Raw genomic sequence first — 24,526 nt, forward strand, 5'->3', positions numbered from 1 at the left:
AACGATGAAGAGGATGATGAGTATGATTCTGAGGATGATGATGATGATGAGTATGATTTTGAGGATAATGATGATGATGATTTAGATGATCCAGAACACTTCTTTTAGTTTGGGCCAGCGCTTGAGGATGAAGATGAAGACGATGATGTTGATGATGATTGGTCATACAAAGATGTGGTTACGATTGTCGACAGCAGCAGTGAAGAAGAAGGGGATTCTAAATGATCTAGTCCTCTGTTTTCATGGTTCTGCTATGCAAGAATGGTATTGAATCACATCTCGATCCATCATCTTTTGTTTAGTTATGTCTTTTTTTTTGTGTGTTATTAGTGTATCTTATGCTTTTTTTTAGATGTTTAATTAGTCTGTTTGTAAAGCTGCTTGTAAGTTTACTTTTTGTGAATGTTTAATATTTAAGGATGCAATATTTTGTTTAGATTCCAAGTGCATATGTTGTTTAATTTTTGTCCATTGTTCATCTGTTGGAGTATCAATCTCTTGATGAAACAGAATGAACTAGTAATGTGTTTAAGGGGGCTTGGCTTAGAGATTTGGATCTGAAGAGTTAGGGTTAACCATGATTTTGTTGTGGCTTTGCTGTTAAAGTAATAGGATCATGAATATGATAGGGACTATATACCGAGTCTTGTATTAGAGTTGAAAAACATAGCCAAATTTTTCATAAATTGCAATGCCAACTCTGACAAACTTAACCAAAAAAATAAAATCATAATTGAGAGCACAATTGAACAGTAGGCCTTTGACTGCTACATAATTTTGCTTACACAATTAACAAAATTAGCATACTAAAAATAATGTAAAAAAACTTGAATTTAGTCTATGCCGAGTGCTCAGCCATAAATTTGCTAGTCTTGGTGGATTCCCATGTTCTTATTCATTATATTCATTATCCAAATGTTCACCATAGCTTTTCTCAAATGCATCCCAAGAAGCAAAACCCTTAGAAGGAGGATCATCTTCAACATGGATCATTTTCTTAATATGAACTAATTCTCATTCTTCATCGACATACTCTGCTAGTATATCACCAATGCTTTCCACAAAGTCATCCCATGAAGAAAATCCCTTCGGGGGAGGATGATCATTATTAACAAGACCATTGGCAGGAACAACACATTTCTCATTAGAACTCATCCTCTCAATTCCTTCGTTCTTTTACTTATGAACGAGGTATCTAGGATCCAAATCTAGCTAAATATATTATTTTTTCCTATAAATGTCTAGTATGCAAATCTAAATATAGTGGGTGGGTTATGTTTACCATGAATATAACAAACGAAAATCAAGGTGATATATGGAAAGTGTGATTTTGCGGATTTTACGAGACCCAACAGAAAAATATTGCATTAGGATTCTAGGATTAGACTACTGATCGTCAGTTCTAATTAGACGCCTATATTCTTGCTGAAACCCTAAAGAAATCTCTAAATATCCTGACACGTTAAGCATTCATGTCAATGAGATAGTACACTTGTTAAAATTAAAAGTTTACCTTCCTTATTTAACAAAATAGTCATTCCTTATTGAATTTCAGACGCAATTTTTCCTACTACATTATTACTACTATCATAATTGATTTTTTGTAAAATTCATAGACCAGCACTTATTGATCATGCACGGTTTACCAGGGTTTACAGGCATTATGTGACGCTGGTGTATTGCCATATCTTGATTTGTCAAAATACATCATTATTATCCTCTCCTGACCCGTCACATCTCTTAATTGCACACAACGTTATCTTTAAGAGTAAAACGAGGCGGTAGCCTAATTTGAAGGCCATAACTGTAGCATTATGGTTCACCAGGGTTCGCATGTTTGGCTCATGTATCAAGCCATATAAGTACCTGACCAAGTGACCAATAATAAGATCTAATTAATAATAAAATAAAATAATAATATTTTACATCGACGAAATTAGAGATGGTCATGGGGCGGGTATGGGACGGGTAGTGTCAATCCCATTCACTGCCCCGTTCGTAAAAAAAATACCTATCCCCGCCCCGTTACCCATATTAATTGGGGCGGGGCAGGTATTGGGAATATCCATATGGGGAGGGTTTCCCATGGGTTACCCGTAACACTGAGTTAATACATAAATTTGATTATAATCAAAACTTAAATATGATTCAAACAAAAATAATAACGTAAGAACGACGCATTCTGGAATCTTAAATTCAGTAATTTATCTTAAAGTGAACAAAAGAATCTGTTATTGACTTATAGTTTTTCTGTTTTTTCCTGTCCCGTTCTATCTTCGTCCACGTTAACCATTTCATTATCTGCTTCATTTTCTCTATTTTAACTTTTAGAGAATGTGTTTGATCACAAAAAAAAAGGAACAAAAGTGATGAATGTACAAGAACGATCGAGAATATGATAAATGAAAGAAAGCTCGACTAAGTGGTGGAAGTATAAAAATTATACACATTGTTGCATAAAAGTCTAAACCCCTAACTTGTGAAAGATACAGAGCGGGTATGGGGCGGGGACCTTGAATCCCATCCCCACCCCATCCCCGTAGCTTAGTTTTCGGGTATTACCCATACCCGATCCCATCTCCATTTGTGCGGGTAAAACCCTACCCGAACAGGGTGGGTACCCATGGGGATGGGTTTGGGTGGGGAAAATGGCCATCCTTAGACGAAATAGGCAAACGCTCAACAAGCTGCGCCGCGAGCCCTTTTTGAATTGCAACCTAACCTATGGAAAACAAACTCCCTCGAACCAGGAGTCATGACATTACTGTGCATGACTTTCTGGACTCTTCTGAGGAGTCCAACCGCCTCCAGAGCTAAAAAACCAAAAGTATCAAAAGCAAAAGGAATAAAGGTATGCACATTATCAAGACACGCTTTCTCATGTTTCGCTATCTTACCTGAGGCATCCCTCGACGCCGCTTGCCCGACTATAAACGTACCATGTCCAATTCCTACTAATGGAGAAACCCCAGTAATATTAACACATGCATGTTTTCCGTTAGCCCACCCAAAAATTAAAACATCTTCTGGTCTGAGCGTCGATTTCCCTTCGAGTGGATCAGTCAAAAAATTGACAGCCGTTTCTTTCTTTGCAGAAATACCAGCTCTCCATAGTATATCATATAAAATGTCCCTCACATGATCATGTCTATGTTTAAAACCAGGGTCTACCTTACAATGAACTGCATGTTCCCCATAATTGGAATAGCAAGTAAGAAATCCTGAACATGCCCGGCTTGCAGACAACCCGTAAACCCTATCAATGTCTTTAACTGCTTTACCAAAAATTAAAATCAAAAAATGGTCAAACATAAGGTCCCTGCACAAATTGTGTATATTTATTTATTTAATTTTAATTAGTTAACATGGGCCATATCTTGAGTTGTAGCTAGCATGGGCAACTACCAACACTATGTCAACAGCGCCTGAGACATAGTCTATTCTTTCTCCCAAACGATCAGCAGCAGAAATCTCTCTCGAATCCTTTCTTTTTCGTCGAAATCCAAATCCAGTTTCATCTTCATCAATTTCAAACCCTAAAATCTCCATCAATCTTTACTCAATTTCGACTTAGATTACAGAGTTTGGATTTGGTTGATTGAATATTCAATCTTCTCTAACCTATAACCCTAAATTCAAAGTTGGGTGAATTGAACGAACCACCACTACCATCACCAAGTTCGTCCTCTGCTTTCTAATCGAAGACTGGGTGAATTCATTGAATTAATTCCGCGATGATTATCTTCATGTAATATTCATTTGGGGTTTCTTGGAGATTCATCTGCAGAAAACGTCATCAACAACAATGAATCAATTGATTCTTCTGTGAAAGATCGATTCAGACCTAGATTTAAGTTTAATCGATCTCTCATAGAAGTATTGCTAGTGATTCATAATTTTGGAAATGCAAATCTTGGTCATCTTCATCTAAGGTATTTCTCATTCATTCATTTGGGGGTTTAATGATTTTTCAAATTGGAGGTTACACACTACTGATTTTGAATGGTACAATTTCTGATGGTGATTATGAACATCTCTATCTTTCATATTTTAGGTGTATTATGTTTGCTGTGAATTGTATCCTGTTTTGAGAATGTTTTGGTGATTATGAACATCTCTATCTTTCAGATTTTATGTTTATTATGTTGCTGTGAATTGTATCCTGTTTTGAGAATGTATTGTGATTATGAACATCTCAATTGCATGATTTATGTCTCCACCAAGTAGTTTTATATGTCAGTTGATAGATGATCTTAAACTAAGACATAGTATTTGGTTGTATGATGCCATCATTGGTGAATAAAGCTTGTATTCTGTTTTGAGAAGAAGCATCTCAGGAGTCACTGTGATTTGTATTCACTGTCAGATTGTAAAATTAAATTAGGTGTGCATAAGGCTCCACCAAGTAGTACTCATGTCAATCATGTGCAAGTCGAATACGACGCAACCAACGCAAGCCAATTATTGTTAGTCACTGTGATTTGATCTTTATATCTAAAGATCAAACATATATGGATGTTCGTAATTTGTCCCTTTGCCAGATTGTAGATTAAGATTAGGTGTGTATATGCCTCTCTATCAAGTGAATTAGACTGGATAGAAAAACACTAAACTGACTTGTTTTCAATATGCATTTGTTTTCGATACATCTTACTATCTTAGTCTTGTACATGATCCAGTTCTTTGATTGTAGTTTTAGTTTCTAGAATACACCCTCACCATCTTACCCATAAAAAATCTAAATATCAAAAGAAAAATAAAAAAGCAAAATAAACATAACATTCCCCTGCATTTTCAGTCTCCATTGCCAGAACCAAAAAAGAAAACATGATTCAGTGACTTACCATTTGCATTAGACCCCTCTCCATTCGAATTCTTCTCTGTACTTTGATAATAGCTATTTCTTAACATTATGTCATCATTTCCATTCGAGCACTTACCCAAAAATACACCATCTCTCTACAGAAGAATTCAAATGTCGATAAGGCTTACTCATTGTCATACCCATCACTTGGAATCAGAATCATCATATTCATCTTTCTCCTCATCAGACGCCTCTTCCTCATCATCAGACCCCTCTTCTTCCTCGCCAGGCCCCTCTTGCTCCTCATCAAACCACTCTTCCTCCTCGTCTTCATCTGCATCATCCGCTTCAGAATTGGTATTTTGGACCAACACTGCATCATTAATCCCAAATCTCTCATCTTGGCGAAAATCCTCAATAATCACTCTTAGAGCAGTTTCTGTATCACTTCGATACCCAAAAAGCAGCAGGCTCTTCATCTTCGGAAGCATCACTGTCATTTTCTTTCTTCATTACTTCCCTTTCAGCCAACCTCATCTTTTTAGCATGCACTTCCAAGAACTTCTCCTCCTCTTCTTCATATTTAAAAAGATCAAAACGACGCTTGTTTTGCAAAATCTGTACCGGTTTTTCAACTGGTTTCTCTTTTTCAACTGGATTATCTTCTTCTTTGATTACATCCACTGCAGCATGCATCTCTTCCCAGAGTGTAGGGACTTCAATATCATATAACAAGTCATTTACTCTCTTGTTTACCTTCTCCAGATCATCCTTGTTCATCTTCCCAATCATCTGCATAGTGGCTGATAGCCTTTCACATCTTTCTTTCTCTTCTAACTCTTTCAATAGTTGCTCTTCAGTCATGGGGGCTTTACCCTTTGGTCTGTGTTGATCATCATCACCAACCATTTTGATTGATTTGATTTGAGTTGATTGAGAAAAATTCAGAAAACAGTAATCTCCCTATACAAATTCTCTCTCTGAATTTTTTTGCTCTCTGACCCTTTGGTTTCCTTGTTAATCCCTTTGGTTTCCCTGTTTATTCTCTCTCTAGAATAAACTATATTCTTGTAAGGTCACGGCTATTCCCAAGAGAAAGCTTTAATCGAACACGTACCCTAGTCTAATTGGCACCTATTCTAACCCACAATGTCATAATGACGTGATAAACCTAGGTAAAATGGCATTTTAGTTAATCAAAGTAGATTTTTTTTTATTTCCTTCTCTTACTTGCGCGGGAGAAAGACTGGAAGAGGCGAAATAGAGAAACCCTAGGTAAGGGATTCTTTCCTTCTCTTATCAGATTAAATTCAAACTTACTTGTTTAATTTCATGAATGGGGGATGTTTTTATTTTATTAATTTGAAATTACTATTGCTAGGGTTTCAGGTATATACCTTTCCCAAATCTAAAATCGTTTTCTACTGTATTATGTAAACCTAGGGTTCTGTCAATTTTAAGAGTTTTTATGATCTTGGCTGTGATTCTATATCTTAGTAAGAATTTTAAGAGTTTTTTATTGTTAGGGTTTCTTTTGTTTTGTTCAGGTCTTTCATATTTTTATGATCATAAACCAATTTAGGTCTTTCATATCTTAGTATTAATTGGTTGAAACAATTGATGTTTTGTGTGATTCTTGTGACAGAAATTATGGAATTTGGTTTAGGTTGAGCTAATTTTTGTTACTAGTGGATGTTAATGGATTTAGTAATTTGCTTTTGTTGATGTAAGGAGTAAAAGTTACATTATAGATTAGGCCGGCGTTGTTATATAGCTGGAAAGGAGAATCTGTTACTGTATTCTATCGATTTTTTTTTCTTCACTTCTCAACGGTGTTTTATCATGCTAAGCAACTGGTTTAACAGGGAAGAAGGCATATTTGAACCCGGCGTTCGTCAAGCAACGAACGTGCACTCCACTTGTAGCCTATTAGAGAACCTAGTCATTCCATACCTCCACATACAACAAATGGAATCGTTTGACTCCGTGGAAGATTTGGCAATCACCAAAGCATGGGAAGCTGAAAGTCGAGTTCTAGATCGCTCCTCGACCGATACCCTTTGGTCGAAGATACATAACAAATTTAGCCAAGATTATGGGAACCCGAGAGGAAGAAGTGTTCAAAAAATCAAGGATAAGCATAACATCATCCTAGATGCGGTAGGTGGGGTTTTTAAAATCAAACACCGGATCTGGCACTCAAGCCACCTGAGCTTGTCCCCTCTACAACTTGTACGTATCTTTTTGGTTTATTCGGCACAATACTTTTTTCAATTTATATGTAACCAAATAAGTTTGCGTGTTGTTTTTGTAGCACGAAACCGTTAAAGCGCGCTACTTAGAGGAAAAGGGGGAAGCATTCACATTTGATGAAATAGTTTACTTCATAGTATTCATATTTTCGGAGTACATCCAGCTACGGAGTACCACCAGAACTCAATGGTGAGTGAATTGAACTCCATACTCTTATTTGTCTTTCAGATAGCAAAGGCCAATTCTCTGTTAAGAGTGTCTATAATGTGTTGTCTGGTGCATCTAATACTTTTGCAGGTACTAATTTTATTTCTCCACAGGTATGGAAAGCTTTGTGGAAGTTAAATTATTTGTTTGGAAGTGCTTAAAAGATATAGTCCCAACAAGAGATAAACTAGATAGATATGGAAATTATTTGTTTGGTTTTAAATATCAATGTTAGTAATATTATGGTACATCATTTTTCATTTAGGAGCTAGATTCTCTCTTGGTTTTCTGTAGGAAATAATATTACCTTTGGTGCAGGACATTTGAAGCATCAGTTTGGACAATTTGATGTTCAAAGATTTTTCAGAACATAACTCCAAATAAGACAATGTCAATAGATGTCATTAATAAACTTGTGCCTCCTGGAACTAATCTTGTTTCTTCTACTAATGGGGTTGTGCAGCCGCTAAGATGGAAACCTCCTGATAATGTTTACAAATTTTGATGCTTCTTTTAAGTCAGATTCATTACAAGGTTGAATAGGGCTAATAGTTAGGAATTGTGCAGGTAGCTGCATTCGGGTGCAAGGACAATGCTTCAATAGAGGAATGAAGATAGGAGTTGTAGCTGAGGAGCTGGAATGTAAGGCTATGCTGGCAGCTGTTACTCTGGCACAAACTTTAATCATGTTATCTTTGAATCAGATTGACAAACTTTAATAAAATCCATCAATGATCAAACCTATTATACTAATTGGATGAATCAAGCTTTGGTTTTAGATATTAATTCTAATTGGACAAAACACACAAATATAGTAGTGTGTTTTAGTTCACTTAATTCGAATTGGGGCCATAGCAGTTCTTACGATTTTTATTTTCAATTGCACCAACACGTACTCCACTTTATACAAAGATAGTTTTTTACTTTAGTACTGTTATAACAACTGCAGCAACACGTACTCCGCTTTTTACCTATCATTTTGATTTATTTATTTATTTTTGATTCATTTTGATTTATTTTCCGAATTCGGGTACGAACAAAAAAATCTTCAGTATGGAATGAATATTAATTGCATCGCATCTAACTCCGGTCATTTAGAGCCGTCAAAGTAGAAAATTATGCAGCAGGATAACAAGATTTGACTGAGAAAATTCTAAACATAGAACGTGTAGCATGCAAATTGAAGGATCTTTACCTACCTATTTTACCAAATTATTTACGATATACACTTAAATATTTTGCCAAATTATTGATTAGTAAAGATATTGCCAAATCTCCATTTACCCTACGTGTTCATCTCTCTCGTCTTAAATCATTTCATGTTTCTGCTCTTAAATATTCTAACCTCCCCTTAGAAAACAAAACAAGTTTTTTACTTTGATCATCTGATTCATCTCCTGGATAAACCATATATTCCCCTGTCAGTTTTGCTTTGCGGATCAATCGGATCGACCGTGTAAGTAATTCTTTTCAGTACTGCTTTATTAACTGAGATTGTAACTCTAATGGTCATAGTAGGGTAAATATCGTCTTCACATGTAACTGTATGTAGGTAGATAACCTCTGATTATTTGTATGATTCATATATGATAACTGATCTCACATTGTGATTTGTGATTACTCTTTGTGACAAGTTTTATTATTTCGTAGTTTTCTTCGGACCACAATAACATTTTCACAAGATGTTGACAAGTTTTTTCTCCGTCCAGGTATCTGAGAATTCATAATGGATCCTAGAGTGGATCCTAGAGTAATGGATAAATCTTGGATGTATACCGATAGAACCAAACCGCATTATCAAGACGGAGTCGATGCATTTATAAAGTTTGTTACGCATACATACCAACAGTATATTGCGACTGGGAAACGGAAACCATACAACAAGGGCAAAGTTAAGTTTCCATGTCCATGTGTGAAATGTCTCAACGCCTACGTGCACAAGGCAAGTGAAGTTAAGTATCACTTATATACTTCTGGATTCATTCAAAATTATGCTGTATGGACTAAGCACGGAGAAGGAGATGAATCATCATGGTAGACACTTCTGGATGGTAATGGCAGCGACGGTCCGCACTCTGATGAACCAGCACATGCTGCAGAGACTATAGAAATGGTTAATGCTTTATTAGGAGAAAAATTTTCAAAGGAATCTGAGAAGATGCAACGGATGCTCAATGATGCTGGGAAACCCTTATACGAAGGATGTAAGGATTTTACAAAGATATCTGCAATGTGTGAATTATTTAACTTGAAGAGCAAACATGGAGCTTCCGATAAGTTCTTTAATGAACTTCTACCACTGTTACAATCCATGCTCCCTCCAGGAAATGAGATGATGAAAAGTACATATGAAGCTAAGAAGGTGATGAGAGATTTGGGTTCAGGTTACGAAAAGATACATGTATGCATCAATGAATGCATCCTCTATAGGAAGAAATACAAGGATGACATCAAGTGTCCCACCTGTGGGGAATCAAGATGGAAAGTTGACGACACCACTAAAGAGGTGCATGAAAAAATTCCGGCAAAAGTCTTGTGGTATCTCCCAATTATTCCAAGACTGAAACAGATGTTTCAATCAAAGAGAATTGTCGAATATTTATTGTGGCACGACACCAGAAAGAAAGAAGAGGGTGTTTTACGGCATCCGGCGGATTCACCAGTATGGAAAAATATAGATGAAAGATATCCCGTAATTCGTGATGATCCTCGAAATCTGAGGCTAGGCATTTCGGCTGACGGGGTTGACGTAAACAAAGGCATGCAAAAACAGCACAATGTGTGGCCAATTCTGACAGTGATTTACAACCTTCCGCCAGAGTTGTGTATGAAGAGAAAGTTCACCATGCTGTCATTAATTATCGATGGGGGGCCTTTTAAGGATATTGATGTTATGTTACAACCGTTTGTCGAGAATCTCAAGGAATTGTTTGAGGTAGTCCAATGTTTTGATGCGCTGAAACATGAGATGTTTACTCTACGTGCGGTTGTTTTATGGACAATAAATGATTACCCTGCTCTCGTTACACTGTGTGGTTGCCCCTACCAGGGACGAGACGCCTGTAAGGTGTGTGAGAGAAATACTTACTATGTCAGGCTAAAACATTGTAGAAAAGAGGTTTATACCGGGCATAGAAGATACCTACCATACGATCATCCATTCAGACGTCAGAAGGGGTTCAACGGAAAAGAAGAAACTGAAAAGGATCTGGAACTTATGACCCCGTCACAAATATACAATGAGGTAAAGATTATAAATAATAAATGGGGAAAGGGACGAAAGAACATTGTGGTGGAATTCGTGCAGGATAACCCTGGAAGAGGTGGAAAGATGAAGAGAATCGAAAAGACCATCGACCCAAAAAAGGGGAAGGATAAGGAGACCGAAAGGCGCTACTGGAAAAAGTTCAATATATGGTTCCGGCTCCTCCCTTACTGGCGGTATCATGTTTTCCACCATTGCATAGATTTCATGCATGTCGAAAAGAATGTATGCGAGAGTATCGTTGGAACATTGTTGAACAATGAATTTAAGTCGAAAGACCACCTTGCTGCTCGAATGGACCTGAAGGAGATGGGTTTTAGAGATGAGTTGCAACCTCGGGAAAATGGCAAAGGGGGATATATACTAAAGGAAACATGTTACTCCTTAAGCCCGGAGGAAAAGGACAAGTTCTGTGCAACATTATCCGAGATAAAGGTTCCATAAGGGTATTGTTAAACTTTTCAACACTGGTGAATCGAAAAGATCAAAAGCTTATCGGACTAAAATCGCATGATTATCACATACTAATGCAACATTTTTTTCCCATTGCGATTAAATCAATTATGCCGCATCCAACAAGATATGCTATTATTAGGTTTTGTTTCTTTTTCAGGGAAATATCTAGCAAAGAAATCAAGGTGGCGGAGCTAGAAAAATTGCAGTCGGATCTCGTTGTGACATTGTGCTTGCTCGAGAAATACTTTCCTCCATCCTTTTTCGACATCATGGTTCATTTAACTGTGCATCTTACCAGGGAAGTGCAAATTTGTGGTTTTATATTCTTTCGATGGATGTATCCGTTTGAAAGGTGCATGAAGGTCATAAAAGGGCATGTGCGAAACAGAAACAAACCTGGAGGAAGCATTGCTGAAGGGAACCTTGCGGAAGAGACAATTGAGGTTATCAGTGAGCATCAACAAAGCATGAATGATACAGTCGGAATTCCACCAGACAAACTCAACACATCTGACACTGGTGAAGATTCTTATTCTTTCAGTGGAAAACCAATGTCAAATCCTAAGTTTCCTCGTGTTGATAAGGATCTGTTTGATAAAGCGCATTTCTATGTATTGCGGAATTCGCCTGAAGTTGCTCTTTACGTTGAGTAAATATAACTAGATCTAACCAGATAACCTCATTTTTTATTTAGTTTTTGATTCTGTGTCCGAATTTCTGTAAAGATAATAACATTAATCATTGCACTGTCCAGCCGACACCAAATTTTTTTGAAGGATAAATATCTTGGTATGAGTGATAGACAGCTAGATCAAAAACATCGTGAAGAGTTCGCCAAATGGTTACAAAAAGTGATAAGAGTTTGCAGAAAATGTCACTCTTGCTATGTAACTTTTGCGTTGAGACGGAGGCGAATCCTTATAATGTATTTCAGGTTGACAGTGAGTGGGCAGACTCTAGGGAAAACTTCAATCAGGACTTAAGGTGGCTATCAATCCCACTGAATGCACAAGTAGAGACATACGAAGCATATCACATCAATGAATACCTGTTTCGCACAAAATCTCATGATGGTTCCGTTAACCAGAATAGCGGGTTTACGTAGAGGCAACTGACACGCACATTAGACAAGCGGGGATTACCCTTAATCTGGCGGATTATTATGGTGTTTTACAAGAGATATGGGTGCTGACATATCATTCGCTGAAAGTGCCACTTTTCAGGTGTAAATGGGTTACCAAAGCAGGGGTCTCAAAAGACAAACTTGGCTACATTTTGGTTGAGCTTGATAAGTTAGGACTCCAGGATGATCCTTTCGTTGTAGCCTCCCAAGCTAAGCAGGTATTTTATGTGCCAGACCAGGAAAATAAAAGAAAGTCTATTGTGTTAGGTGCACCTACCCAAATCTGGAAATATGTTGGTGATGAAGTCAACGAGGAATTCAGTATGGTAGTTATTTGTCGAAATGAGTATAAATTTCAAAAGGTAGATAAACTTGATCTGCAAAGGACATCTAGGGATGATTACTATCGGGACGACATTAAGGGTAGAACTGTAAGGAAACCACCAACACCAGCACCAAAAGCAGTCCCTGCTTCTCAAACGACTGCATCTGAGCAACCATTTCCAAGGACTAAGCGACAAGCCAGGTGATAGAATGTAGTTGTTTGGATTTTTATATTAACTAGAGAATGAATGTATGAATTGTTGAAAAAAAATTGATTCTTAAATCATGGTGGGGTTTCGTATGCAGATGGGTTTTAGCGATGTTGGATGAGTTTGGATTTGGCAATACTGATTATTGAATTAATATTCTGTCATGCTAGGATTAGTAGTAACAGTACTAGGCTTGCACATAGATTTTTTTTTTTTTGGAATTGGGCCTAAAATAGTCTATGAATTAATCTTACTCCAACATAATTTTATAAACTAGAGTAATACCCACCATCTTAAACAGCATTTTATATACCCTATTGATTCATTAATTCAGTCATTCCTACCCATCTCTACTTAACAATCATTGGAATTTTAGAATCATTCACCAAGAACATTGCTTGTTTGTACATTTACAAAAACAATAAGACAATAACAAAAACAAGTCCAATACTACAAACAATCCTTTAACATTTATCAGCTCATTGAGCATTATATCAAGTTTTTTCAATTTCCGCATCAGCACCACAAGTTCACACAACTATCAAACCCTCAAAAGATCAAAGCTTTAAACTACCATTACAACTACCATTACATATTCTCAAAATACCTTCACCAAAAGGCTATAACCCAAACCCCTTTCATTACAAACCATTACTACAAACTTGAAACAACGACTACCCCTTTCAACTTTACAATCCAAACACAAGAAAATTCCCTGTATCTTACTACTTGCCCACAAAATCAAAATAAAAGGAAATCCAAAACCGTCCGCATCAACTTTCAAAATACAAAGAAACTTACCATCTTTCACACCAACATCAGGAAGAGTAGAAGGAAGGAAAATTACCAGAAAAGCTGTTTTGCAAAAAACTTGTTGATCGTTTTCAGGATTTATGCAATGCCTGAAAATCTAGCCTTTCCTGGCAACTCTGATGAGCTTACCACCATTCATACTCATCAGTATCCAGACCCTCTTCACCATAGTCCTCGCTATAAAATGGTGTAGTAGAAGTACCACTGGATGATGATTCATCATCATTATCCTCATCCCCTTCTTCCCTTTCTTCCTCACTTGACTCATCATCGAGATCAGCGATTCGACGGCTCACCTTCACTGCAACAGGTTCACCCTCACTCATGGTGCGAGAAAAAATCTTGGGATTGGAAAGTTCATATTCAAATCTCCTTCTCGCCTTCTCATCATGATAAGAATTCATCCTTTGCTTGTCCTCCGCAGCATCCGAATCTAGGTCACTGGTATCCACTTCCTCCACTTCATACTCATACCCTTCTGAGGCCTCGGAATCAATTTTTGTTGAACTGCCAAACTTTGGGGTCTTGGTCTGCTTCTCAGCCTTTTTCTCATCCTTCCGTTCTTTCCATTCTAAGAACTTGGGTAGCCATGCATTGTAGAGAGCCTCAAATCTCCTTTTCTTCTGCTCCTGAACAACCTCTTCTTCCTCTCTCTGACGAGTTTGCTCTTGAATCCGATGATCAATTTCAGACTGTGCATCTTCTCTTAACTACTGCAATTCCTCTATGCTCAAAGAAGGGAGAATTGACTTGGCTTGTGCAAATTCAGGTGTTACTGGTGGTGCATTTGGAAGATTTCCGATGGAATTGGTTGAATTCTGGGCAGGATCAGCCATACTCTCAATTTAGTTTGCTAAACCTAAACCTTTCCTCTTCTGTTAAAGATCTCTCTGAAAATGGTAATCTCTCTGCTAATTAACCCCTCAAATACCCCATTGTGCCAATTCAATTCCATTTATGGCGCTTAGTTAGCCGTCATGTCACTTTGTTAACTACGCACATTCAAAGCCATCCGTGTCCCCTTCACTCTAATAACCATCATGACCCTATCAAGACCTATTTTCAACACCTAATTCCCATTAAGACTTTTACCCTCTTTGGAACTGCCATTAAGGGAGTATCTGATGGGTCACCAAACTTTGATGTTTATCTTTGGGGTCTAATTAACTCTTTATGTTTATGCATACTAGGAGATGGCAGCACCAGTTGGGAAGCTTCATTGCAACCTGCTAAAAATGCTCTTCTTGCTAGAACAGTCCTTCATATAATAGCGTGTCCAAAAAAGGAAAAATTTGGCCATATTACGTTTCCAAAGTAATATTAACAATAATTAAAGCAAATACTAATTAACCACTAAACTCAAAATGGATATTAAGAGAAGTAATAAGGGAGAAGGGAGAATTTCTTATTCACTTAAGAAATTGGGATACAAAATACAATAGCCTAAGGGATCTATTTATACAAGTCTTAAGGTGTTAGCTTGTATACACCACCTAGTATTACATGTCACACTACATGTAGGATGTTATGTAGCAATAAGACCTCTAGCTTGCAAACCATGCAATTCGACGCCCACTAGCTTTAGGTGTTAATCTCATCCAACAAAGTATCTTACTATTGCTTAAGTAGCTTATACAAGGTGCTTGGTGTAACAAGGTGCTTATGCAAGGTGCTTGGTGTAACTAATGGTGCTAAGTGGATAGCCACCATATCCCATGCATATTATAACAGGCCACACTTTGATTTGGCGTGTTTATTAAAATGTTGAGTAGCTGAACCAGTTTAGTTTTTTCAAAACACCCTATAGACAGGTCTAAAGATGGGCAGCTTGGTGGATTGATACGTTACCTAACTTCTTTGAGGTCATGCGTTCGAATATTGCGTTCGAAAGCTTTTTATTAATTTTTTCAGAAGGATGGGCTTGTTCAGAAGGATGACAACGTCTTCTTCTAGAAGTTTTAAGGTAATTGGGCTTCCACTTGCCACTTCAAGCCCGTCTCTGACGAAAATAGTTGAGGGCAGCTGCGGTTCGGTACTGGGTTTCGACTTCGGGTCACGGGTAGCCCGCTTAGAGAGTCCGCTTTCCAAATAGCTGCAAAGTGTTTGCTGCCACCTCTTAACGGCCAATAAGTTGGGGTCGCGTTCAATAAGTCTTTGCATGCACTTAGTAGGCATGTGCCTCCACGATATCTCAACTAATTGATCTCAAGGATTCAAAAAGGATGGGTGAGATGTGTTAACTGTTGGTCTTCTTGTCCATAAGGCCTTTTTGGAAGAAATCAGTTTTAATTTTCAATTCTGGAACTCTGTAACTTCCACATTCCATCTCCGCAAAATCCCTTCAGTGTTCCAATTGTTGAAGCTATATCTAAGCGAGGTTATAATGCATATCTAAATCTGAATGATCGCCCATCCATGTCTACAAATCAGGAATCCATGGGTAGACCAGAGGAAAAGAAGGCTAAGATGAATATGCAAGAAAACCAGGTATTGATTTTTGATAATCATGGAAGAATTGTTGGTTTCAAGGTGTTGAAAGTGAATTTCATAGTTGTAATTGGCTTTATTAGTACCTGTGATGGTGTTATTGATTGGGATTCCCCCATTTCTCCAATTTGAGAGGTAGTAGAGATAAGCAGTAGTAGCAGTGAGGAACCAAAGCCAAACATGCAAGTTGGTACTGGAGGTGTTGGAGAAGTCAAAGAGGATAGGGTTGTTTTTCATGATAGTGCCAGTGTTTATGCGTTGGATCCTCAACTTCCTCAACTCCAAGGGGATGATGAAGGGGGGGTGGTGTATGCCGTTCATCCTGAAAAAGGCCGGTTTGTGATTAATGAAGGTGTGGTGCTTGTAGGGGAGCAACAGGTGGTTTGTGGTGGTGCTAGACAGGGGTTCTATTCTGCACCAGTTCCAGTTGCATGCAAAGCTAAGATTCGGGAGAATGACACTCATGGTCTCCCCAATGATGTGGTAGTATTCCCTAATATCTTCATGCTGACACCAGTGATACGACAGTTGGCATAGGATGCTTATGATATTGCAATATTTGGACCAGGGGAGATAACTAATTCTAATGAGATTCATGAGGATGTAGTAGTGCCTATGCCTCCTCCTAGGGGAAACTATTCTGTGCCAAGGAGGAGGGATGCACCAGAAGGAGTGGAGCTAACAAGAAGGTTGTTGGAAGTGGTGTGGGGAATTCTGGGGTTGTACTAGGAGCTTGACCAGTATTCAACCATCCCCTTCTAGATAGTAAAGTAAGTATTCCTGTAAATGTTTTTTGGCTGAATATTGCATATGTTTATCATGGATAAACAGTTAATTCTAGTGGTGCTGATTTTGGATTTGATAGTATTGGTTTTAAAGACAATGATGTTCTATTAAATGTATATGTGGTTCTGGGTTATTGTATTATGCTTGGTTGAGTGGCTGTTGTGTTTAATTTTGGTTTTGAGCTTGATATGGTGACTATAGTAAATAGCAGGGGGAATTTGAAAGGGGGTTATGCCCAAAAGTGTTTTCTACAGAAAGTTATTTACTAAAAATATCTAGTTATTTTAAAATTCCGAAAAAGGTATAATGTGTACACATTATAGGTGTGGACTCTTGATATTGTGTACACAATATCAAGCAATGGGTACATATTCAAACAATTTTGGTAATTTATAACATTTTTGGGAATAACTAAAGAAAACTAGACACCTTTGGAAATTTTCTCGTTATCATGAAGGTTTGAAATTGTTTTATGGGGTTAATAGTTTTATTTGGGCATTCATATGAACTACTCCAACTGGTAGCATAGGCAACTTTGAAGTTATAGAGATAGAATAACATATTAGTAAAGGAATGCTTGAGAGAGCAATGAAAAATCTTACTAGAAATGCAGTGTGGTAGCTGAGAGGAAATTTTGATAGCACACATAGTCCAGGAGTAGGATCTTTTAGAAACCAAATTGCGGACTCCCAAGTTATTTATAGCATTCCAATGCAACGGATTACCAAAGAAATTTTGATTATAGGTGTTTAGAAGATTTGCAGAAATAGTTTTGGAGAACCCAATAACTTGCAGAACATGCAAGTCAGAATTTATTCCAGAGAAAGCTAGGGAATTAGTCTTGAGGGTTTTGGGTGTACTTTTTGGCCACACTTTCAACTTGGCGTGTTTATTTAAATGTTGAGTAGTTCAATCAATCTAGTATTTTCAAAACACTAATCAAAAACATCTAAAGATGGGCAGTTTGGTGGATTGGTACGTTATCTAAATCCTTCGAGGTCATGCATTCGAATATGGGCGAAAGATTTTTATTAACTTTTTCAAAACGAACTTTTTAGCCACGCTATAGCACCGGCGTGTCTATAGAACGCACAATATGGACACACATATACTAGCGTGTCCAAAGAAGAACTTTTTGGCAACACTTTCAACTTGGCGTGTTTATTTAAATGTTGAGTAGTTCAACCAATCTAGTATTTTCAAAACACTAATCATAAACATCTAAAGATGGCCAGCTTGGTGGATTGGTACGTTATCTAAATCTTCGAGGTCATGCATTCGAATATGGGCGAAAGATTTTTATTAGTTTTTTCAAAACGAACTTTTTAGCCACGCTATAACACCGGCGTGTCTATAGAACGCACCATATGGACACGCATATACTAGCGTGTCCAAAGAAGAACTTTTTGGCAACACTTTCAACTTGGCGTGTTTATTTAAATGTTGAGTAGTTCAACCAATCTAGTATTTTCAAAACACTAATCATAAACATCTAAAGATGGCCAGCTTGGTGGATTGGTACGTTATCTAAATCTTCGAGATCATGCGTTCGAATATGGGCGAAATATTTTTATTAATTTTTTCAAAACGAACTTTTTAGCCACGCTATAAAACCGATGTGTCTTTAGAACGCACGCTATGGAAACACATATACTAGCGTGTCCAAAGAAGAACTTTTTGGCCACACTTTCAACTTGGCATGTCTATATATCCTACACTATGGACACGATATACTGGCGTGTCTATAAATCGTACACTATGGACACACATATACCGGCGTGTCAAAGAAGAACATTTTGGCCACACTTTGAATTTGTCGTGTCAATCAATCGTACACTATGGACACGCATATACTGGCGTGTCTAATTAATCAACTTTAAAACCACACCTTAAATGGCGTGACTAACCGTTTGGACACGCCACAACTCCCTAATGTGGCCATAAACTGGTCTATAAACACGCCCAATACCTAATGTAGCCATAGACTGGTCTATAAACACGCCCAATCAAAAATTTGAAGTTAACGTGACTAATCGGTTGAAATTTTGACACGCTAGTAGCCCTGGCGTGGCTGAAAGCACTTATATGAACACGCCCATTGAACATTGCGTGTCTATAGGGTATAAGTATACCCTATAGACACGCCAAAACCAAAAAGGCGTGACTGGAAAATTTATATTTAGCGTGGATAAAGGCCATTTATGTACTAGTGGACTCCTATGTCATGTACGAACTCGAGGTGCCGAGGCGATATCGTAATCGCCGTCCTTCTCTGCAAACAGTTTAATATTTAATACTACCCTTCCGTAGGGTTTAAAAAATAATGTCCCAAAGTTTAAAGTCCAAAGTCCAAAAATAAAGTGCAAAAGAAAAGGAAAGTCTAAAAAAAAAATCTAAAAAAAAAATGTCTCTCTTTTTTTTTCCCTCTCTTTTTTTATAAAATAAAAAAAAATCTTCTTCTTTCGCTCCTTTCGCTTTGCCTTTTACTCCAAGTCTTTAAGTATTCACCAAAAGCTTTGGAAAAATTTTCTTTCGTTCCAAATTCCAAATTTTGTAAGGAAAAGACAAAAACCCAAAAACGTAAAAAAGAACAAATAAAATAAAAACAAATAAAAATCTAAAAACTCTAGCCTAAAAACAAGTCCGCGTCGGCGGCGCCAAAAATTGATGATTATTTTCAATGATGTTGTAGTAATAAGTTCGTTGAGACTTGTGAAAGCATATTTTTTAGACTTAATTTTTTTATAAATAAAAATAACAAACTCAATTAAAAAGTGTTGTGAAAATTATGAAGAGGTTGGAGCTAGGATTTCACCATTCATCAATACTTATGTGGTTCTAAGTTAATTTATATCATGCAATTTAAACAATTGATTCGATTCTACAGTATTGCCAAAATCAGATTTCCAAAACATCAAATTTTAGTCGCAAGCATAACGCATCAAGAGTCTAAAACTAAGCATGCATCATCAAGAGAAAACACATTTGATTAATAAAAATCATTTAATTCATTTTTTATCAATGCAATTAATCATATAAAAATATTGCATAAATTTATAAAATAAATATTACCACATATTTCTTGAAAGAATGGCTTCCTCCATCGGCCCAAGGATTGGGTCTAGCACATCATGTTGGAAACACGCTCAAAAATCATTATTATTGCTCAAAGGGTGTTTACAAAGATGAAATGGAGAAAATGATGAAAATCGGATGTTTGCAACGTATATAATTGTTGCAAACACTATTACAGAGAACGATAAAGATGAACTGCTGCTGTTACTGTAGCTCTGCGACCCTCGCTTGAATGTCGTTGTCTCTGTAGCAGGAACGACTGCCTCTGGTGGTATTTTGTTCTTCGTGTTCTTCACAGCAGCAACAAAAATGGTGGTTTTCTGAAACTTGATTTTTCATCTCTGTGATGTTCTATCTCTCTCCCAAACTCTCCGTCCCCGTTCTATTGTCCCTCCTCGACTTATATAGTCTCTCAGCACCAAAATCTTCCCTCACAACTGCATATAATTTTCACTTTATTTCTCCCTGTTACGGGATTATTTTCTTTCCTTTTAAAAACCTTCCACGCATCTTCTGGCAATTACCACCCCTCAAGATGGATTAAACACAAGGTTACACGATTCAGCTCATGTTAATCACGCCATAGCCACACATAATATTCCTAAATATAACTCGAAATTAAAGCAGAATGTCCGAGAATATTTTCATTCCCTGTTTTATGAGGATCACATCATATCTTCCCTTTAATACGTGCATGAGTCAACTACCTTCCCTGTTTTAGTGAAACAGACCATTTGCAAACTAATCCCGTGAAAAACTCACAGAAAATATCGTCCAATTCTGCTCCACAAAACAACGCAGTGCAAAGTTAAGTTTCCCGCCAAATCTGTTTAAACGTGGAAGAAGAAGGAGGTGCCCCTATCCAACATCCAAGGTGCCGAATAACAGTGGGTGCTAAAGATGAAAATGGGCTACACATAGTCGTGGGTTCCCCTTAGGGGGTTCGTATAACAATTGTCCTCCGGAGGGGCTCCGTGCAACTTTTCGAGCCGAATTTTCCAATAATATTTATTTCCAAAAAATACCTACAAACACACAAAACACCATAATAAGGACGAAAACGAGTACTAACAATACGAAACATTGAGGACAAATTAGACACATAAATGTGTCTATCAAACGGCTATATTAACTATGTTCTATTGGTTGATGTAGTCGTATATTCCGTAAGGTTTTCCTTATGTTGAGTATGCGAACTATTAAGTTAGTCATTTCCGTATGATTACCTTAGTCGTAGCTCCGTAAGTTTACTTATGTTGAGCACAATCAATTAAATTGATCACTTATGTGGTTTGATTTAGTTGCGTATTCCAATTAAATTAATCATGGGTTTACTTGTGATTAATTTGATTGATTTTTGGATATAGAAAATCATTTTCCTATGTTTTTTGGTGTCCAATTAAAAATTCTTCTTTTCTTTCGAAATTAAGGTCGCTCTTGTTATTCCCTCGGGAATGACATCAAATGGGGAGAGTTCTTTTGAACTTGTACTTAATGGTAATATCTTGCGGGGTGTGCGGTTGTGGAATTTTATAGGGGTTATCTTGTATCTTAAAACTCCTTGATGAATGCATTTAGCTTCGGCTTTATGATTGCATCTAAATTAAGTTGGTATGTATTTCTTGTTTTAGTCTATGAATCGTCTCTTCTCGGAAATTTCATTAGGAACCCGTTCTTATACCTTTGCCAATTTTATTGACAAAAAGGGGGAGAATTAATGTGTAGTTCCACTACATATACATATGGTTTTCGGATCATTGTGTAAGGGGTAGTGGTTTCCATGTGAGATGGAGTATTGACTAAGGGGGAGTGATACATATCACCGTAGTATTATTGTTAAAGTAGTGATGCAATTGGGATTTGATGTTACATAATAATACTATGTCACTGTATAATGATGATCGAGAATCTCGATTTCTCTCATTGTTATAGCTACGATCTTCAACAACGGTGATGTTAAACTTACAACCTTTGGGATCATTGGAGTACTTGGAAGGACGAATATTTCAGGGAACGTTGAAGATTAGACTATGGAATAGGAGCCACTAAAGTTTATCTTTTTTGTATTCCATATGTATTAATAGTTTTGTCACTAAAATTGACAACGGGGGATATTGTTAGAGCATAGCTCGGTCGACCTCGCATGCGTTTCTATCTCAAGCATGTTTGTCAATATTAGTGATCAAAACTATGAGTCTTGATTTCTAGTCTACATAGTTATGTCTCGGACTAGAATAAAAAAGTGTAGTTGAGCTCAAGGACTTCATGGCGATTCATCATACAACGACGAAGATCTACTCAAGGAACCGTGGAACTTCATCAACAAAAATGTATGTGAAGACTTGAACTTATCTATCACTCAAAAGTTTATCTCTTCTATCTCTTACTTCTTATGAGACAAAAGTCGTATTATAGACTGGATCATACATATTTGATATTTCGAGCCGAGTATATCTCGCCTATCTATATCTCGGAATCATGTGTTGGTAAAGCGTTTCGCTTTGATCGGTTTATCTTCACCTAATGACGAAAGTCATAATGTTTCTATCAAAATCGCTTTGACGAGAAGTAGTGTAACAACTATATAACGTTCTCTAAGAATGTTTCAATGGTTGGAATGAGAGTTTAGGTCTATATAACCAATGATGGATATAAGCATTGTGTGAAAACATATATGTGCATAAGTCCTATTCCTTAATCCGAAGTTTGCGAACTTTGTTGATTGAGAGAAACCGGAGGAATTGGCTTTGCCATGTCCGCGAACTGACGGAAGTTCTCTTATCGAGAATTTCTGCTGGATTTTCCAAAAACTCGTTTGCGTGTTTAGTCCGCTAACCTAGTCCGCGAACTGGCGGAAGTCTCCTTGCCGAGATTTTCTACTGAGTTTGGAAAACTCTGCCGGTTGTCTTAAGTCCGCGAACTTGTTTGTGTACTTGAGTGGGTAATGATCTAAAGATGTGCTCTGAACATGAAACTTAAATTACTAAGGAATGCAGTATGCAAACCGTGGCTATAAAGTTCCTGAGCCGATTCAATCGAATCGAATCATCTTTGTTTCAATTGTGTCTTGTGTAGTTACATAAGATCTCATAGCAATTGAACAACTCTCTAACTAGTTCATTTGAGTCAATTGAACTAGTTATGGTGAAGAAGAACAAGGTTAATATGAAATTCTCATATGGTTGACCTTTTGAGTTACTATGTTGAACCAACATACACGTACACGTTTGGGAACGGTTTTCACAAACCCAATAAACGTATATCTCAAGTGTGTATGACAAGCTAAGTTTTCGATCTAACGGTTGAGAAATATTAGCTTGAATCTAAATCATGTTTTCATCTAATGGTGAATATTGATTTCTTTGTAACTAAGGAAAAACCCTGATTTGAAGACTATATATAGGAGACATCTAGCATTGGGAAAAACTAATCCCCACACGTCTGTGTGATACTAGTGCGCTCGTTAGAGTCGATTCTCCTCTAACCTTTGGTTTTCTTCTCTAAAACCAGGTTAACGACTTGAAGACTTCATTGGGATTGTGAAGCCAGACCGATACTACTTTTATCGTAGTTGTGTGATCTGATCTTGCATCTTCTATTGTACGAGTACAATCTTTGATTGGATTGGGATCGTGAGAGTTCTCCGATAGGAAAGATAAAGAAGTCACAAACATCTTCATCTCACTGTTTATGGTTCCTCGACGTCCTCTTGTGTATTCAAGTAAGTCTGTTTACAGGTGATTGATTAATCTAGGATGTTCTTCGGGAATAGAGGACCAGATTATCAATTGGTTCCTTTCACCTTGATTTCATATCATAAGACGGAACAAAAAACCTACGGTTCTTCTGTGGGAGACATATTTATCCTTTGATAAACTTTTCTTTGTGAAACATATTTGTTTATTATCAAGTCTGCGATTTTGGGTTGCAACAACTCTTGGTTGTGGGTGAGATCAGCTAAGGGAATCAAGTGCGCAGTATCCTGATGGGATCAGAGGCGTAGGAATACAACTGTACCTTGAATTAGTGGGAGACTGATTGGGGTTCAACTATAGTCCAGTCCGAAGTTAGCTTGGAGTAGGATAGTGTCTGTAGCATCTTAATACAGTGTGTATTCAATCTGGACTAGGTCCCCGGGTTTTTCTGCATTTGCGGTTTCCTCGTTAACAAAATTTCTGGTATCTGTGTTATTTCATTTTCCGCATTATATTGTTTATCTTTATAATTGAAATAATACAGGTTATGCGTTAAAGGTTAATCGATTGGAGATCCGACCTTGTGGTTGTCGATTTCATTGATTAACACTTGGACATTGGTCTTTGGTACCATCCAAGTTATTCCTTGTATTTGATAAAGACTCGCTATTATTTTTATCTTGAGTAAAAATCAAATCAAGAGAGAGATATTAACTCCTTGAGATACTTTTATCTAGATTGAGTCTGACTGTCTAGTTGATTCTCTAACAAAGTATTTCGGAGTTAGTCCATACAGATTTCTAAGTGAAATATTGGGTGGTGTTGTTAGACCCCCGCTTTTTCAAGGGGTTTAAGTACGCATACACGTTTGCATACTGCATCAGGATACGAAAATTCCTTTGCAAACCCGTATGCATACTTAACGTCGATATTCGGTAAACTTGTTTTGGATGTATCTTCTTTGTCTGAACTCGGAATGACCTCATTCTTTTTGAATTCTCTTCCTATTTGAATCTATTCAAATTGGAG

This window comes from Papaver somniferum, chromosome 3, assembly GCF_003573695.1.
Source record: "Papaver somniferum cultivar HN1 chromosome 3, ASM357369v1, whole genome shotgun sequence".
NCBI lineage: Eukaryota > Viridiplantae > Streptophyta > Magnoliopsida > Ranunculales > Papaveraceae > Papaver > Papaver somniferum.